The 7,074-nt window shown below is 43.2% G+C and overlaps 1 protein-coding gene across 1 annotated transcript in view; it reads right to left on the bottom strand.

Annotated features, from left to right (window-relative positions):
* The window catches only part of LOC135219235 (transcription elongation factor SPT6-like), a 165,042-nt gene extending 157,968 nt beyond the window's left edge, over nucleotides 1-7,074 (bottom strand). Inside the window, exon 1 of the mRNA XM_064255827.1 lies at nucleotides 6,956-7,074. The gene's annotated coding sequence lies outside the window, so the exon portion shown is untranslated. The remainder of the gene's footprint in view (nucleotides 1-6,955) is intronic.

The following is a 7,074-nucleotide window of genomic DNA, read 5'->3' as shown; positions in this document are numbered from 1 at the left end:
ACATGCTCGCGCTGTCGGCACAGAAGCCTAGGACCTCCTTCCAGACGAAGACGAAGGAGGACTCAGCTAGACAGGAGCCCTTTCGAGGGGCCTCCTTCTAGAGCCTCTACCTCGAGAGGTAATGACCTTTCAGAAGAGGTAGATCCTTCTCACGCTCTGCCAGAGCTAAGAAGTAGGGAAGTAGTCCTCCAAACACCAGTAGGTGCCAGACTTCTAAGATTCTCGGAAGCCTGGGCAAAGAGAGGAGCGGACAACTGGTCCCTCTCGATTATCCGGAAAGGATATCTGATTCCCTTTACGGAAAGACCACCGTTGACAACGACTCCGAGGGAGTTGGTGGCCAGGTACAGGGATCCCATCATGAGCCTTGCTTTAACACAAAGCAATGGAACAAATGTTCGAGAAAGAGGCTATAGAGCTAGTGGAGCGGACCCTTGCTCAGCGGGCTTTTACAACCGCCTTTTCTAGTTCCAAAAGCTCCTCAGGAGGATGGAGACCGTCTGGATGTAAGCGCCCTGAAATTTCTTTGTAGAAAAGAGGAAGTTCGCCATGAAGACGGACATCCATCAGTGTTGGCGGCCCTTCGGCCAGGGGACTGGATGGTGTCCCTAGATCTTCAGGACGCTTACTTCCATGTGCCTATCCATCCTTCTTCAAGGAAATACCTCAGGTTCATGATGGGAGGAAGGATATTCCAGTTCAGGGCTTTGTGCTTCGGCTTTCAACAGCCCCTCAGGTCTTCACAGGCCTAATGAAAAAATGTAGCAAGATGGGCTACATTGGAGGGAGTCAGAGTGTCCCTTTACTTGGACGACGGCCTAATCAGAGCCAAGTCGCAGAAAAAGATGTTTGGAGGACCATACAAAAGACCCTTTTCATGGCAAGTTCTCTGGGACTTTGGTGAACTTTCAAAAGTCTCAGTTGATCCCCAGTCAAGATCGTATCTATCTGGGGATTCGGATGGCTTCTCTGGATTTTCGGGCTTTTCCGTCTCCAGAAAGGATAGCCCGAGGGTCAGAGAAAGTCAAAGCCTTCCTAGAGAAAGAAGTATGCACAGCGAGGGAGTGGATGAGTTTGTTGGGGACACTCTCCTCGTTGGAACAATTCCTTTCTCTAGGAAGGTTTGCACCTCAGACCTCTCCAGTTCTTTCTACATCGAAACTGGAGGTGTCGTTCGCAAAACCTAGAGTTCTCCTTCGAGATCTCAGGGAAATCAAGAAGGACCTCTCTTGGTGGGCCAACCCTCTCAGGTTTGCAGAAGGGATGTCCCTTCACATTCCGAACCCAACCAAGTGTTGTATTCCGACGCCTCGGAAACAGGTTGGGGAGCAACGCTCGGCTCAAGAGAAGTGTCAGGCACCTGGAAGAAGGAACAGGTGACCTGGCACATCAACAAGAAGTAGCTGATGGCGGTTTGGCTAGCTTTGAAAGCTTTCGAGCCCCACGTCCTAGCTTCAGCAGTACAGATCAACTCGGGACAACACCACGGCCCTGGCTTACATCAGGAAGCAGGGGGGGACTCACTCTTCTCCCTGTACGAGACAGCAAAAGAACTTCTGCTTTGGGCAGAGCAAAGGAAGATTTGTCCTCCTTACCAGGTTCGTACAGGGAGAAAAGAACGTCAGAGCAGACCTCCTAAGCAGGAAAGATCAAGGGTCCTACCTGCAGAGTGGACTCTTCACGAGGATGTTTGCCAGGACCTGTGGAAGCTTTGGGGCAAGCCTCTATAGACCTCTTCGCCACAGCCAAGAATGCGAGGATAGCAATTACTGCTCTCCGATATCGGACCCGAGGGCAGTGTCGATAGACACGTTTCTACTAGATTGGAAGGGTATAGACATGTATGCTTTTCCTCCATTCAAGATACTGGAGAGACTCTAAAGAAATTTGCAGAATCGGAGGCAGCAAGGATGACGCTAGGTAGCCCGTGCTGGCCCGACAAGTATGGTTCACAGAGGTACTGGGACATGGTTAGTAGATCTTCGAGAACATACCACAGAGGATCGATCTGCTCAGACAACCCCACTTCGAGAGGTATCACAAAAACCTCCCCCGCTCTAGATATGACTGGCTTTCAGACTGTCAAAAGTTTTGGTCAGAACGAGAGGCTTTTCTGCAAGAGTTGCAACGGCTATCGCAGCAGCAAGAAGGCCTTCTACCCTTAGAGTCTACCAATCGAAGTGGGACGTCTTTCGGCGATGGTGTAGGAACCATCACTTTTCCTCTTCCAGTACCTCTGTGACCCAAATAGCAGACTTCTTACTTTTCCTAGGAAGAAAAGTGGATTGGCGGTATCAACCATTAAAGGCTATCGTAGCATGCTATCTGCAGTGTTTAGGTACAGAAACTTAAACATTTCAGAAGATAAGGACCTTCATGATCTAATAAGATCGTTTGAAACATCCAAGAAGGTTTCTCCAGGGATTCCGAGTTGGAATCTGGATGTAGTGCTACGTTACTGAGGTCCAATAAGTTCGAACCGCCTCAGTCTGCCTCGTTTAAAGACCTCACGAAGAAGACAATTTTTCTCATGGCACTGGCTTCTGCAAAGAGGGTTAGTGAACTCCATGCACTAGAAGGAAATGTGGGATTCAGAGGAGATGCAGCTATCTGTTCGTTCCTTCCTTCGTTCTTGGCCAAGAACGAGAACCCCTCAAATCCTTGGCCTAGGAGCTTTGCAGTACAAGGCTTGTCTGCATTAGTAGGCGAGGAAGCAGAGAGGTCGCTTTGCCCAGTACGAAGTTTAAAATTCTATCTACAGAGAAAGAAAAAACTTAAGGGCAATGAGTCAACCTTTGGTGCTCTGTAAGAGATCCAAGGAGGACTCTTTCGAAGAATGCGCTTTCTTTCTTTATCAGAAGCCTGGTGAAAGAAGCGCATGCGATATGTGATGAAAGTCAATTCAAAGTTCTTAAGGTAAAAGCTCATGAGGTAAGAGCTATTGCCACGTCATTGACTTTTAACAAAAACATATCACTGAGTAATGAAGGCAACGTTCTGGCGTTGCAACTCAGTCTTTGCAAACCACTATCTGAGAGACGTCAAAATTACGTATGAAAAGTGCTTCGGGTTAGGCCCGTACGTATCGGCGGATTCGGTGCTGGGGCAGGGAGCTGAGACATATCCTTTGTAGTATATATTTTTCCCCTTGTTAGGTTGTAAGTTTTTGGTTGTTTGAAAGAACATGCGGGTAGGCATGTTTTTTCATTTCGTAGTCTAACAATGATTAGATTGGTTAGGTGATCGGTTTATGTTTGAGCTCCTTGCAATGATAGTGGTTAAGTTCTGTCATCCCCGTTGACAGATCCTGCTCGGATTCTATCAAGTAAGCGGATAACCAAATCCCTTTGATAGACCCAAAGAGTCTGTCAGCTGTAGGTCACGCCCTCGCTGAAGCTCTTAAGGCAACGCAGACTCATAGAACAGTTAACTACGAAGTCTTCTGCCTGAAACATGGTAAGAAACCAAGGTGTATTTACATCCTGACAACTAGTGTTGTTTTCTTTTCCCCCTTTTTTTCCATATTTATATTGCTGTTTCTCTTTCCCCTCCACCAAGGGTGGTCAATCAGCTAAGTATATATCTGACAGGAAAGTTCATGTACAAAAATGTTATTGTTAGTATACAAATAGGTTTTAAGGTTTTTACATACTTACCTGGCAAGATTATATACGATTGATGGACCCGCCCAGCCTCCCTCAGGAGACCGGTGGAAGGGAAAAAAAATTCTGGCTGGAAAGGGAGATTGGTTCTTACAGCCGCCACCCCAGCGCGGGTAAGGTAGATCACCTGACCTACCTGTCGCGTGTGCCGCGAGTTTTGAATTCTGTCGTGACGTCAGAGACGTAAAGCTAAGTATATATCTGCCAGGTAAGTATGTACAAAACCTTAGTATACTAACAATAAACATTTCAGAACAGCAGACGACGACAGACGACGAAACTGCAAAGTTTATTCCCCTAAACTGTTTACTTTACTCGTTATTTAGTTTAAATTTACTTTGTTATTTAAAAATTTAGATTTAATTCATGTATATTATCCCTTTTTTGCAACCAAATTACCCCGAAAAATTACAGATATTTCTAAAGTAGATAAAATCAAATGTTTCTAACGTTTTCGTACATCTGGCTGCCGAAAACCATAGAGGAACGAATACGAAAAGTGCATAGAGGAACGACTACGTTTTTTTTTTTTTTTTGCTTTTTTGTTTTTGCTAGCACTTTTCATTGATTTCAGTCTTTATTAGTATTTTGAATTTCTTTAATAATCGTATGCCAGAAATAAATGTAACCTTTAATGTTTGCATGCTTTAATGTTTGCATGCTAAGAATGGCAAAATCATCGTTGCCACATTAGTGGAGGCTTCACACATACGCCGTTCCATTATTATAAACTGTTTCCATGAATTCTAGTTGTCATAGTAATGCAATAATGAGAACAAAAATTGCTTTAATATTTATGTATATATACTTCCAATACATAGCCTAATTTCACCAATTTCAACGTTTTGTGTGTAGTCTTATACCCAGTTTGGAGGGTCAACACATACCGAATGGCAACAGAGAGAGAGAGAGGAGAGAGAGAGAGAGAGACGAGAGAGAGAGAGAAGAGAGGGAGAGAGAGAGAAAGGAAAAAGGCGGAGGAACGAAGAAGAAAAGGGATGGCGGTAGGAGGGGGGGGGGGGGGGGGGAGAGGGTAGGTGGAGCTTTATACCGTGTTCTATCCATTTCTGCATAATGGAGTTTTTGTCTCTTGGTACAAGGACAAGTGTCGTTATTTCTTTACGATTAGTGATTCACGATACCCTTATAAATTACGGCACTGGGTGTAATGCACTATAGCAAAATCTCGTTCTGTTTTACGAGTGTTCGTTACAGAAATAGGTATTGCCCAAAAACGTGCTTGCACTGTCTCTGAAACCCATAGTAGACATGCTGCTTAGTTGTCATCAAGTTTTTATAACCAAGTATTTTTTACAAGCTAGCTATTGAATAAATTTGTATTTTTCTCAGTCAAAACATATGCCCCTCAATGCTAACTTTCCTCTTTTTAACGACTTTCTGGTCATTGCAAATTCGGCCCCATAATTTCTTATGGTGCGAAAACAGACAGAGGCCCATGGACCGAAAACGATTGTGTCACACTACGGCGATAATCCAGCAGTAAAACATCTTCATATATCCAAAAAGTAAATAATAAAGATATATATGCGCATTACGATTATAACAATTACATGTATAGCTGATAACAATCTGCATGAATAACTGGTAAACTGTTCTGCAATGACAGTTGAGTATAGCAATTATTTACAATAGGTACGAAAGTCAAGATGTCGTGACGTCATAATACAGAACTTAAAAGAACGTTCTAATTCAGAAAAATAATTACTTAAATTTGAGTCAGAGTCGAGTTACTTTTTCAATAACGAATATTTTCAAATTAATCATCATAAATATGTAAAATATTGATGTTTTACTACTTATTTAAAAATTAGCTAAGAGCACGCTTCTCGTCATCTTCTACCAAAACAGCTGTTTACTCCTGGCTTGTTTGTTGATGAGAAATCATGTTTCGATTGTTGTGATAAAAGTGCTCCAGCGTCTGTGGGTACAAGTGGTGTGCGGATTTATCACAGGAAATGGAAAGTTTGTTGACACAAGCGACTCCGTAAACATCGAGATGGCGTCAATCTTCGAAACATTTTTAGTTGTAAGTAAAAATTTCTAAAGCGTTTTGGTGAGATTTCCACTGCCGTGGGCGCCATTTTCAGTACCCTCTGTTTAAATCTTAAAATTTGGCCTTAATTTCTAACTTTGGAGAAAATACTTACTTCGAAAGGAGAGTAGAGGTCTTTAGCTCCGTTTCTCACCAACAACAAGTCGCGACTGATGCCCATCTCGGGTGTCAGGACGCGTTATAATGTACTTTTTCGGAGGGTGGCTAGGTGTTGATTGTAGGTGGCCTGCTTGGCCTGCTGTGATGTTTTACCCTACGCTAACATTGTTCAAATGAGTGCTGGGAAGGCTGGGAAAGATGACTGTCGTCACTGATCAGAACCTGTACATCCCATGGTAGCCGCCATATTGGATTTCAAAACTGCCTTGAAAAAATATTTTACGAAGAGCGTCACATGCTTATTTTAGTTCATATGGGGCTTTCATATATCACATTATGTTGACGAATATTCAATCTTTTGAATGGTATGCTTGGAGTTGTAATTGTATTCTTGTTTCACCATTTAAATATTGAGTGAATAAGACCTGAAAACCGTGATAAGGGTTGTTAGTCGGTGGTTTTTTCCCCTATGTTGACGAAGCTTCAATCTTTTGAATGGTATGCTTGGAGTTGTAATTGTATTCTTATTTCACCAATTTAATATCGAGTGAATAAGACCCGGGCAGCGTGATGCTGGTGGATCGTCCGTGATTGTTTACCCTAATTTCAAACTGTGGAGAAAATCCTTTGAAAGTAGAGGTCCCGAGGTGTTGCTCTCACCAACAATGACTCGTGACTGGTGCCCATCTCGGTGTCACGAGGACGTGTTAAAGTACTTTTTTCGGAGGGTAGATCAACAAGCGGCCAAGACTGGCCAAGGTAGTCCAATAGGTTGTTTCCCCTGTAGGCTACTTCACCTCACAGATGCCTAGAAAATCGGTAAGGTAGGCGATAGGTATACGAAATGCTTGGCGTTTCGGCTGCACTTGCTGAAGTCCCTGGATTGCCAATTGACGACTACTACCTATTAACGTTGTGTTCTTACGTTTCCTAAACTGAAGATTCAGTTAACAACAGCCTACAGACTCGACGCCTCTAAGGCAAGTATAAAATCAACAACGCTTACTTAACACGACAATATAATATCTTTGTATTGACAACTTGGTATGGATACTACTCTCTAATTTATAAAAGCGATTCACATATACCGTAACTACACAAGTATTCAGGCATCACTTACTTTGTTTTTCTATTGACGTACTTGGAGTATTGATAACAATATGGCGTCGCAGCTGTGCAACTTTCGATATTTCCACCCTTTGGTTGGATTACAGCTGGACTAAGTAATGGTTCTTTGAA

The sequence above is a fragment of the Macrobrachium nipponense genome, chromosome 1, assembly GCF_015104395.2.
Source record: "Macrobrachium nipponense isolate FS-2020 chromosome 1, ASM1510439v2, whole genome shotgun sequence".
In the NCBI taxonomy this organism is placed as follows: Eukaryota; Metazoa; Arthropoda; class Malacostraca; order Decapoda; family Palaemonidae; genus Macrobrachium; species Macrobrachium nipponense.
This window is presented reverse-complemented; position numbering and strand designations above follow the sequence as displayed.